Raw genomic sequence first — 13,523 nt, 5'->3', positions numbered from 1 at the left:
GTTGTGTCTAAGTCTTAGTAATCAATGCTATGACCTCAACCTTACTGTATATATATATACTGTGTACAGTTGTGTCTAAGTCTTAGTAATCAATGCTATGACCTCAACCTTACTGTATATATATATACTGTGTACAGTTGTGTCTAAGTCTTAGTAATCAATGCTATGACCTCAACCTTACTGTATATATATATATACTGTGTACAGTTGTGTATCAGTCTTAGTAATCAATGCTATGACCTCAACCTTACTGTATATATATATATATACTGTGTACAGTTGTGTCTAAGTCTTAGTAATCAATGCTATGACCTCAACCTTACTGTATATATATATACTGTGTACAGTTGTGTCTAAGTCTTAGTAATCAATGCTATGACCTCAACCTTACTGTATATATATATACTGTGTACAGTTGTGTCTAAGTCTTAGTAATCAATGCTATGACCTCAACCTTACTGTATATATATATATACTGTGTACAGTTGTGTCTAAGTCTTAGTAATCAATGCTATGACCTCAACCTTACTGTATATATATATATACTGTGTACAGTTGTGTATCAGTCTTAGTAATCAATGCTATGACCTCAACCTTACTGTATATATATATACTGTGTACAGTTGTGTATCAGTCTTAGTAATCAATGCTATGACCTCAACCTTACTGTATATATATATATACTGTGTACAGTTGTGTATCAGTCTTAGTAATCAATGCTATGACCTCAACCTTACTGTAGTTGTGTACATACTCACCTTATTTTATATATATATACTGTGTACAGTTGTGTCTAAGTCTTAGTAATCAATGCTATGACCTCAACCTTACTGTATATATATATATACTGTGTACAGTTGTGTCTAAGTCTTAGTAATCAATGCTATGACCTCAACCTTACTGTATATATATATACTGTGTACAGTTGTGTCTAAGTCTTAGTAATCAATGCTATGACCTCAACCTTACTGTATATATATATATATACTGTGTACAGTTGTGTCTAGTCTTAGTAATCAATGCTATGACCTCAACCTTACTGTATATATATATACTGTGTACAGTTGTGTCTAAGTCTTAGTAATCAATGCTATGACCTCAACCTTACTGTATATATATATATACTGTGTACAGTTGTGTCTAAGTCTTAGTAATCAATGCTATGACCTCAACCTTACTGTATATATATATATACTGTGTACAGTTGTGTCTAAGTCTTAGTAATCAATGCTATGACCTCAACCTTACTGTATATATATATACTGTGTACAGTTGTGTCTAAGTCTTAGTAATCAATGCTATGACCTCAACCTTACTGTATATATATATATACTGTGTACAGTTGTGTCTAAGTCTTAGTAATCAATGCTATGACCTCAACCTTACTGTATATATATATACTGTGTACAGTTGTGTCTAAGTCTTAGTAATCAATGCTATGACCTCAACCTTACTGTATATATATATATATACTGTGTACAGTTGTGTCTAAGTCTTAGTAATCAATGCTATGACCTCAACCTTACTGTATATATATATACTGTGTACAGTTGTGTATCAGTCTTAGTAATCAATGCTATGACCTCAACCTTACTGTATATATATATACTGTGTACAGTTGTGTCTAAGTCTTAGTAATCAATGCTATGACCTCAACCTTACTGTATATATATATACTGTGTACAGTTGTGTCTAAGTCTTAGTAATCAATGCTATGACCTCAACCTTACTGTATTTGAATGTGTTGAGTTTGATTGGAGGTACTCTTGTTTGTTTGTTTGGGATCCTTTGGGACCTAGCTATTCCAATTTCATGATTGTTTTGGTCCAGAAAGAGCAGTACATTTGGTTCTTGATCCTCTGTATTGTAAACTTGTGGATTTTCCAGAACAATCACAATAATACCCTGAAATCTTGATAATGAACCAGAATGGAAAATAGGCTGGTCTTGAAAGTAACAATAGATTTGAATGACTGGTTGAGCTGCAGTCCGTTTTCACTGGCGAGCTGCTGGTTACTGGACATGTATTGTATTATATATAGTGTACATGACTAGTTTCGTTTTCTATTGAAAACACATCAGTGGAAGGCCATCATCTGTGTTGCTGTTGATGGACTTGTAGTCTATGGGTGTTCTTTCCATTTATAGTGGGGAGAGTGAGATAGGATTTAGTTCTTCTAGTTCCTTGAGGAAGGTGTCTACACTGGCAGTTAAAACCGTCGAGGGGTTGTGATATCTGTAGCTAGTAGTTGGGGTGTGCCATGGGCTAGCCAACAGGTCGATGGAACTGGTGTAGCTGGTCCCTTGGTAGGGCCCTGCGGTGTCGGGCTTGGTGTGTTGGTAGTAGTTATTTGGTTATGAAGTGAGTTGCATCTGTGGACCCTTAAGTATTCCATCCTCCGGTAGCTGTTGCCACATCTTGAACTAGGTTTTAATGTGGCGGTGTAGACTATTGGTGTGTTTGAATGTACGGTCGCAGTGGGTACATGTATGGTCCGCCATGATGGTAGTGAAGGATGACAGCTAGGGTGGTTATGGTGTGACGTCAGAAATGTTATGACTTCATAAAGGGTTGGTGTTGTTAGATGTTCCCTTTCCTTTGAAGAGAGTAATCCATGCGGGCCAGTAACCCGATGTGCAGCTGTGGCATGAGATCTATATCGCCTAGGATAATTCTGGGATGAGGAATAGTAAAAGTAACGGAAGGCATTGATCCCGACAGGATCTAATGTAGTATATAACTGGTGTATCCAGTGGTATTCTCTGCCTCTTCATTTGGAGGATGGAGAATCAGGGTCTGATTTAATAATCTCGATGATCTGACATTGAAGACATGAGGGACCGTGTCCACGTAGGTTAAAAGTTGTGGGCAACTGGTGTGTCCCTGTGTTTGATAATGTCCCTGAGGTGTTCAGTGATGTGAATTTTGAAATGTCGTTTAGTTTTGCCTACATATTTTTTTAGCCCACCATCATCAGATGGTGGGCTATTCAAATCACCCTGCGTCCGTGGTCCATCGTCTTTCGTCCGTCGTCCGTCCATAAACAATGCTTGTTATCACTATTTCTTAAAAACTGCTGCAGGGATTTTGTTCAAACTTCACATGGAGGGTCCCCTTGGTCCATATTTGTGCCATACAGATTTTGAGGCTGATCGAAAAAACAAGATGGCCGCCAGGCAGCCATCTTTGATTTTGGCAGTTGAAGTTTGTTATCAATATTTCTTGAGAACTACTGAAGGGATTTTGTTAAAACTTCACATGGAGAGTACCCTTGGTCCCTAGTTGTGCCATACAGATTTTGAGGCTGATCGGAAAAACAAGATGGCCGCCAGGCAGCCATCTTTGATTTTTGCAGTTGAAGTTTGTTATCGATATTTCTTGAGAACTATTGAAGGAATTTTTTTCAAACTTCACATGGAGAGTACCCTTGGTCCCTAGTTGTGCCATACAGATTTTGAGGCTGATCGGAAAAACAAGATGGCCGCCAGGCAGCCATCTTTGATTTTGGCAGTTGAAGTTTGTTATCGATATTTCTTGAGAACTACTGAAGGAATTTTGTTCAAACTTCACATGGAGGTTACCCTTGGTCCCTATTTGTGCCATACAGATTTTGAGGCTGATAGGAAAAACAAGATGGCCGCAGGCGGCCATCTTGGATTTTGATAGTTAAGGTTTGATATCCCCATTTCTCAAAAAGTGCTGAAGGGATCTTTCTCAAATTTAATATGTAGGTTCCCCTAGGGCCCTTGTTGTGCATATTGCATTTTTGGACCAATCGGTGAACAAGATGGCCGCCAGGCCGCCATCTTTGATTTCGATAGTTAAAGTTTGTTATGGCTATTTCTCAGATAGTACTGAAGGGATCTGTCTCAAATTTCATATGTAGGTTCCCCTAGGGACCTAGTTGTGCATATTGCATTTTGGGACTGATCGGTTAACAAGATGGCCGCCAGGCAGCCATCTTGGATTTTGTTATTCAAAGTTTGTTATCGCTATTTCTCAGAAAGTACTGAAGGGATCTGTCTCAAAATTCATATGTAGGTTCCCCTAGGGCCCTAGTTGTGCATATTGTGATTCGGGACCGATCAGTCAACAAAATTGCTGCCAGGCAGCAAATCTTGGATTTTTATATTCCAAGTTTGTTATCGCTATTTCTCAGAAAGTATTGAATGGATCTTTCTCAAATTTCACATGTAGGTTCCCCTACGGCCCTAGTTGTGCATATTGTGATTTGGGACCGATTGATCAACAAGATGGCCGCCAAGGAGTCATCTTGGATTTTGATAGTTGAAGTTTGTTACCGCTATTTCTCAAAAGGTACTGAAGCGATCTGTCTCAAATTTTATATGTAGTATGTTTGAAAAAGTTTAAAAAGTAGAGAAAAGATCCATCTTTCCTTTGTCAGATATAGATCATTCTTTGGTGGGCGCCAAGATCCCTCTGGGATCTCTTGTTTCTGTAAGTGATGAGGTAGATGACATTCCTAGTGGAGCAGTGCTGTAGAGGCCTGGTAAGGTGCTGACAAAAACGTTGGATTTGGATATCAAGTTACAGGTTTTGCAATGCGGTATTCTAACTTTTGGATATTTACTGAACAAACACAATAATACCCTGAAATCTTGATAATGAACCAGAATGGAAAATAGGCTGGTCTTGAAAGTAAGCCTTCAATTTCTTGCAGTCAAAGATATCTTGAAAATACACCGGCTTTGAAATATGCTGTTCTTGAAAATAAACCTTTAACATTCCTAGTAGGGACATTAAAAATAGGCTGAATAGGCCTACAAATTATTTGTATTTTATAGCGTTTGTTAAAACGGATTGTATAAGTATAAATGTTGATTGTTATTTATCTATCATTTATTTTTTTTAACGAGACAGGTTTGAAAATAAGCCATACTCTGCTTATGGGATAAAGGAATATGAAAATAAGACTTGAAAATAGGCTATGTTTGAAAATAAGCCTGGGATTCCTTACCAAAAAGCAAAATAAGTTGCAGTATTGGTGTGGTCTGATGTTCATGCTTGTTGTTACAATCATTAACTTTAAAAAGAAATGAAGTACAGGTTGTTTATCACTTTAATATTTCACGTCTCAGTACTATAGTTGTATTCCCATTATAATCCCATACATAACAGGGACTTTTCTATTTCAACATGTTCAACTGATACACAGAACCAATTATTTATCCTAAAGCTGATAATCATCTATTCTCTCTAAATGTTTTCCAATCATTTGCCTTTAGAGCTTTGTATAAAACTAAATTATGAAAAATCATTTAATGGAAGGCATTTTATTCAACATATCATTTCAAGACATACTGGGACTGGCTTTAAAATTATCATGACGTTTTTTATGAGCTGACTGGATTTTGCATATGATAATCTTGTTAGTTCATGAACCAGATAATTGTACAGTTTGTAGTCATTTAGTTTGCTATTAGTATTGATTTCTGTTTTAAATGTAACATACATGTACAATATTGTTTTGCTTCTCAATCTGCTAGAATGATTTCTAATTCTGTTGTAGAATAAAAAACTATAAAAACCATATCAAATAATACACTATGTTATCTTTGTAGAGTAACATCTGTTTTATGTGTGTATGCCTGTAAACCAAATTGCTTTATTAGTCATCTATGTGTTTGTAGTCTGTCATTTTTGGTCCTACTTGGTTGTAACCTGTAACATCAGAAATCACTTTTGTTAGCCTCTGTTTGATTGGTCATCATTTTTGTTTGTAACATGTAATTTCATTAGTCACCTACACTTCAAACATTCCTCCATGTTTTGTACCCTGTAAATCAGTCATTGTTTCAATGTATTTTATTTGTCATATCGTGTTCCATTGATCATCCTTTAGTTTGCCACTGCCTTGTAATACCATTGTTTTTTTTCAAATTTTATTAGAACTAGAAATGTAGAGCTACCTGTTGTTATTGAATAGTAATTTAGATACTATTTGAATAAACTATTTAAAACTAGCTTTAAACATCTGAAGTTATATCACTTTATAATAATAGTTATATTCTTATAATACTGATTAATTATAAGGTTTCGTTTGGTTTGATTACTTAAAATCTCGTTAACAGTCAGGGTCATTTAAGGATGTGCCATGTATAGGAGGTGGAGGAAAGCCCGAGTACCTAAAGAAATTACTGACCAACGGTCAGTACCAGGGTACTGCCTGACGTGGGTTTTGATTTTTTCACTCAGAATTTGAGAACTTGTAATAATATATGCCGGGATATATTTATCACTCTGACAGCATGGCCCCAACCTGTCCTAACATGTGGTCCATGTAGTGCCTTATAGAAACTCTATTACTGATACCAAGTTTTGTGATATTATGTGGAGTGCCCTGCTGGTGAGCATAGTGTTTATCTCTGTCTATCTGTCCGTCCCCAATTGGATTATCACCAATCTTTTAATCTTGAGGAGGGTAAAAGTTGATGGCCTGGGAGACAGTTCAAAAGGTCATGATCACTTACAATTTTTAGAAAAGACATTGTACAGTACATTATTATTTTTGATAATGTCAAAATACTCCTAATAACATTGCTGTATTTTTAGGTCACCTGAGACGAAGTCTCAAGTGACCTATTCTAATCGCCTTTTGTCCGTCGTCGTGCGTCGTCCGTCTGGCGTCGTATGTCCGTAAACAATTTACATTTTCGACTTCCTCTCCAAAACTGCTGAAGCAATTTCAATGAAATTTTGCACAAACCTTCTAAGGCATAAGGCCAATCAAAATTGTGAATTATATGGTCCCCACCCCCCAGGGGGCTGTGGAAGGGGCCAAAAGGGGTAAAATTGAGTAAAATTTCAAAAATCTTCTTCTCCACTCACAGATGTGGTAGAATCAAATACTCTTCATAGATAGAAAGGTCTTAAGGTCCTTTGCAAAAATTGTGAATTATATGACCCTTGGGTCTCTAGTTTGCCCCTGGGGAGGGGGTTAAGTTCACTATAGTTTATATTGGGAAAACACATTTTTGCGCATTATTCAGTCGTTTGTAATAAGAAATAAGTCAAATGTTGTCAGAATTATCAGTATGAGATGGCCATTTAATCCTATTAACAAATTTTCTATGACTGACCCCCAGGGGCCTTAGGGGCGGGGTCAAAAGGGGTCAAATAGGCTAAAACTTCAAAAATCTTCTTCTGAAGTTCTGGAAATGGTAGAATCAAATACTTTTCATAAATAGAAAGGTCTTAAGGTCCTTTACAAAAATTGTGAATTATATGACCCTGGGGTCTCACGTTTCCCCCTGGGGAGGGGGTCAAGTTTACTATAGTTTATATAGGGAAAACACATTTATGAGCATGTTTTGCTCAATTTTCATTGGAAACGAGTCAAACTTGGTTAGAATTATTAGCCTGAGATAGCATTTAAATATCATATCCACCTTGGTCCTGCCCAACCCCCTGGGGGCAGAGGGACGGGGCTAAAAAAGGGTCAAATAGGCTAAAACTTCAAAAATCTTCTAAAATTCTGGATATAGTAGAATCAAATAATTATAGATGGAAAGGTCTTAAGATGTTTTATAAAAATTGTGAATTATATGACCTTGGGGTCTCACTTTACCCCCTGGGGAGGGGTCAAGTTTACTTTAGTTTATATAGGAAAAACATATTTGTGAACATTATTTGCACAATTTTCGTAGGAAATGAGTCATACTTGATTAGAATTATTAGCCTAAGATATAGCATTTTAACATCCATATCCGTCCTTGATGACCCCCTGGGGGACCAGAGGGGCAGGACCAAACAGGGTCAAATTGATTAAAATTTCAAAAAAATACCTCTAAATTCACAGGTTTGATGGAAGCAAATACTCTTCATAGCCTAAAAAGTCAAATTTATAAATCACTGACCAACTTCAAGGCCCAGCATATAGTGTTTATATGTCTTTAATTTGTTTCATTATTTGTTTAATTATATATTCTAACTCAGGTGACCGTTAAGGCACATGGGCCTCTTGTTATGTTAACTCTATTGGACATTTCAGATGGAATTATAATACATTGCTTTACATATCATATTTTCAGTTTGTTGTTATTTAGATATGGATGTTAAGAGTTAGCACAATACATGTATATCAAAAAGTGTACACTGAAATAGTTTAATTGACAACAAAACTGTTCTTAAAGTGAAAGTCTAATCTGTATCTATATATTTTACCCTGGTAAGGTTGGTTATATATTATATGAATGATTGCATTGGCAAGGGGTTATGGATAAAAGTATGTAAACATCTATGTTAATGTCTCATGATGACTTTCAGTTTTATAGTTGTTTTAAGAGCACAGCAGGTGCAAATTAAATTTCAATATCATCTTCATTTACTGTTTGAAAGTGTTAAAAAGGTCTTGTGAATATGTGTATTAGATTTATCAATCTGGTTAAAATACAGATCCCTATTATACACTACGTTATGGAGTAGTGTAACATAGTCTATAATGGGGATCTGTATTTTAATCAGATTGTAGATTTATAATAATGAATTAAATAATGTATTGTTTGATTCATTAACAATTATTAAATCTTGTCTGCTTTTTGCTTTCTACACAAGTGCCTAATATATCTTAAAAGATTTATATTACTATATCGATCATGATTCATCCCTGAATATACATGTATGGTAAAACACGTTTGAATTGTTAACTCTGTTTTATGAGAGCTGAAGTAGTTTATATTAGATTCAGCCACATATTCTGTTATGCATCATCCCTGTACAAACTATGCTAAATAAAGTGATATATATTTTGTATGATGGGAGTTTTGCCTATAATTCACTACTGACACAAAGTCTTGAGCGTCCACTGAGACTGACCTTGTGTATTAACAAGAGGCCCATGGGCCTTAATGGTCATCTGACTATTTGCACAATACAACATAGTCCTTTAAAGATTTTAGCCTATTTGACCCCTGTGAATGAACATCAAGGTCATTTTTAGGTCATCTGACCCGTAGGGTCATCATGCACCGTCCGTCGTCATGTGCCGTCCGCCGTCGGTAAACTTTTCATTCAAACGACTTCTCAATAACCAGAAGGCCCAGGGTACTCATATTTGGTCTGTAGGTTGCTTGGATGAAGGGCTACATCCCAGCATACTGCAAGCCCAATATGGGTATCCTGGGCCATTCGGTTCTTGAGAAGAATTCGTTTAAATATTTTAGCCTATTTGACCCCTATGACCTTGAATGAAGATCAAGGTCATTCATTTGAACAAACTTGATAGCCCTTCATCCCTGCATGTCATGGGCCCAATATAAGGTCTCTAGGCCTCTTAGTTATTTACAAAAAGTTGTTTAAAAGATTTTAGCCTATTTGACCCCTGTGACCTTAAATGAAGGTCAAGGTCATTCATTTGAACAAACTTGGTAGCCATTCATCCCTGCATGTCATGGGCCCAATATCAGGTCTCTAGGCCTCTAAGTTATTTACAAAAAGTTGTTTAAAAGATTTTAGCCTATTTGACCCCTGTGACCTTAAATGAAGGTCAAGGTCATTCATTTGAACAAACTTTGTATTCCTTCACCCCAGCATGCTGCAGGTTCAATATGAGCATCCTAGACCTTTTGGTTCTTGAGAAGAAGTTGTTGAAAGATTTTGGCCTATTTGACCCCTGTGACCTTGATTAAGTTGAATGAAGGTCAAGGTCATATATTTGAACAAACTTGGTAGTCCTTCATCCAACCAGGCTGCAGGCCCAATATGGGTATCCTGGGCCATTCGGTTCTTGAGAAGAATTCGTTTAAATATTTTAGCCTATTTGACCCCTATGACCTTGAATGAAGATCAAGGTCATTCATTTGAACAAACTTGATAGCCCTTCATCCCTGCATGTCATGGGCCCAATATCAGGTCTCTAGGCCTCTAAGTTATTTACAAAAAGTTGTTTAAAAGATTTTAGCCTATTTGACCCCTGTGACCTTAAATGAAGGTCAAGGTCATTCATTTGAACAAACTTTGTATTCCTTCACCCCAGCATGCTGCAGGTTCAATATGAGCATCCTAGACCTTTTGGTTCTTGAGAAGAAGTTGTTGAAAGATTTTGGCCTATTTGACCCCTGTGACCTTGATTAAGTTGAATGAAGGTCAAGGTCATATATTTGAACAAACTTGGTAGTCCTTCATCCAACCAGGCTGCAGGCCCAATATGGGTATCCTGGGCCTTTCAGTTCTTGAGAAGAAGTCGTTCAAAGATTTTAGCCTATTTGACCCCTGTGACCATTAAGGAAGGTCAAGGTCATTCATTTGAACAAACTTGATAGCCCTTCATACCAACATGTCACGGGCCCAATATCAGGTCTCTAGGCCTCATAGTTATTCACAAGAAGTTGTTTAAGATTTTAGCCTATTTGACCCCTGTAACCTTGAATGAAGGTCAAGGTCATTCATTTTAACAAACTTGGTAGCCATTCATCCCAGCATGCTTCAGGCCCAATATCAGTATACTGGGCCTTCTGGTTCTTGAGAAGAAGTCGTTTAAAGATTTTAGCCTATTTTACCCCTGTGACCTTGAATGAAGGTCAAGGTCATTCATTTGAACAAACTTGGTAGTATCAGTACCCTGGGGCTTTCGGTTATTGAGAAGAAGTCGTTTGAATGAAAAGTTTACGCACAGCGCACAACGACGGACGTTGCATGATGACAATAGGTCATCCTGACCCTTCGGGTCAGATGACCTAAAAATGGCTGCAGTGTTGATTTGTGTAGATGTACAGTAAATCAACTTTCTTTCATGGCTACTCGCTATCTCCATTTTAAAATAAGTTCAAGCAGTTCAAAGGTCACAGAATTAAAATAGAATAGGAATTTGTGTCAATAGAAATGATGAAAATGTCGCAGAGATAAATGTTGACAAATTCACTTGGATAACAAAAGGAGAAGGTACGTTAAGACTCGAATATGGCCGCAAAATTAATTCTCCAGTGAAGAACAACATATTTTGCCATATAACAGTTGAATACATTTGCTAACACATTACATCCTGAAAATATCCCGCATGTGCCAATTATGTTCACTATGACATCATCAACATGCAGTTTCCCGCCATTTTCACAAAAATCCTTGAAAAATCATATTTTTTGAATGTTTTCTCTAAAAATGAATGTGGCCGCCTTCGTGGAGCAGAAAGAGATTTTCACACGTTGTGTATCGTGTATTTATGCATATCCATGCAAAATATAAAGTTGCTCCAAGGTGGCGGCCAAATCCATTTCAAGCCTTTTCTAACCTAAAGATTATGAATTTCTAGCAAAAGGACCTCTTTCACGAACAATGGAAATTTGCCCACGAACCAATTTTATTGAAATTAAATGTTATATATAGCAACATAAATGCAAACCCTTGAAATACGTGTAAAAAATTCAAAAGGTCGCAGGGGCCTGTGCTATGGCCAAATTAATGTTGCCCAGTAGAGGTGTATGACAAGGTTCCCTTTTTGATCCAAAATGGTATCAAAATAATGTTTTATGTCATAAAACTGTATTATTTTCTGAAGAGTATAAATAATTACATATTATGATCACAAATATGTAGGCAAAATGTGACAAATAAAATTTTGGCTACATTTTAAAGACAGAAAATATCGAAATTTTGGGTGTTATTTTCGGCCATGTCAATTATTAACAATGGTGATTCACCCACTTCCAGTTTGAGTGCACCAAAAATATTTTCTTAAAAGTTGGCCCATTACCTGAAGTAAATATTGTGAAAATTTCAGAAAAATTGTGGACCGGTAAATTTGTCGTTTAAAAGTTAAAATATAGCAAGGTCTATTTTTAGTAACGTTACATAATGCTATGAATATGCTTATTTTGAATCATTAATCACGAATCTAACGGTGTCAACATTAATGTTTGGAAGTTTATGGCATGCCTTCTTGAGCTTATGGGGTGTTCCTTATAACAGTATACAGTTGTTGACTGGGGTTGAAGGTAACAGATGATTTGTTGGACCCAAAGACAAACTGTTGCTCAGGCCAAAGCCCAGCCGAGGGAAACTGTTTGTGGGTCCAACAAATCATCTGTTGCCCGAAAACCTAGTCGATAACTTTTGTTATATCAGTCGATTTTAACAGTTCTTTGGACCGCTCCATGGAACAGTCCATTTATTGGCATTTTTGTCAATAGAGTTAATATAGAAACTATGGTATAGGGGTATAACAATACCCTCTATAGATTATTACTAAACATGTAATTTGTATGATTTATCACATATATTTAATGTCCATTTGACAAAGGCAAATGTGATAAACATTTCTCCATCAAATTGAAATACCAGAACCATTCAGATATTTTCTCAACCTCAATATGTTCCGAGTGATGCAAAGAGTAAAGTGACCAAGTTTCAGTTAAAACGGATATGATAAAAGTCTGAATGTTGAAGCCTCCATCGGAAGTGCAACACTTCAGTCTCACTTTCCTCGACTGTTATCAAAGATGAAACAAGAACATGTGGTTACACCATGTCCATCCTCCCTCAAGTTTATAATGTTTGACTGTATATTATTTCTGATTTGTAGTAACCTTGTTGCTGAAATTATGTTTTTACCAAGAAAATCAATCACCTACATTCTAACAAATGTAGTCACCAACAATCAGGCGACATAGATTGGTTGATAGATATCCTATTAACAGACGACCTCGCCTGTGCGTGGTTTGTTGTGTATATAGAATGTGCTTGAACTCTTCGGGAGACTGCAGTATGTTTGTGTTGTGACTCTTTGTAATAGTGAAACTGTTGTCATTCTTACAGAATAAACAGATAAAACCTCACCGAGGTGTGTTGCTGAAGACATCAAACAACACAATCCAGTTATACTGACAACAGCACACCAGGGCCGTTTTCGTTTATTCGGAACAACCGGTTCAACCGTTGATTAAAGTCATTATTTCAAGTATAAATCCTGACGGACCTGCAGTTTTTGATACAGGCCTGTGAGGGCTTTGTCAAGGCTCGTCTGAAAACATTATAAAACAAGAGGCCCATGGGCCTTACCGTTCATCTGCTTATAGGTACAATACAACATAGTCGTTAAAAAGATTTTAGTCATTTTGACCCCTGTGATCCTGAATGAAGATCAAGGTCATTTTTTTTAAAACAAATATGATAACCCTTCATCCCAGCATGTCACAACCCCAATATCAGGTCTCTAGGCTTTAGTTATTCACAAACAGTTATTTCAAGATTTTAGCCTATTTGACCCCAATGATCTTGAATGAAGATCAAGGTCATATCATTTGGTTTGTTTGGTTTGTTTATTTTTACGTCCTATTAACAGCCAGGGTCATGTAAGGACGTGCCAGGTTTGTTGGTGGAGGAAAGCCGGAGTACCCGGAGAAAAACCACCGGCCAATGGTCAGTACCTGGCAACTGCCCCACATGGGATTCAAACCCGCTTCCCAGAGGTGGAGGGCTTGTGGTAATATGTCGGGACATCTTAACCACTCTAGCCTATTTGACCCCAATGATCTTGAATGAAGATCAAGGTCATTCAATTGAACAAACT

This window comes from Argopecten irradians, chromosome 8 (genome assembly GCF_041381155.1).
Source record: "Argopecten irradians isolate NY chromosome 8, Ai_NY, whole genome shotgun sequence".
Taxonomy (NCBI): domain Eukaryota; kingdom Metazoa; phylum Mollusca; class Bivalvia; order Pectinida; family Pectinidae; genus Argopecten; species Argopecten irradians.
This window is presented reverse-complemented; position numbering follows the sequence as displayed.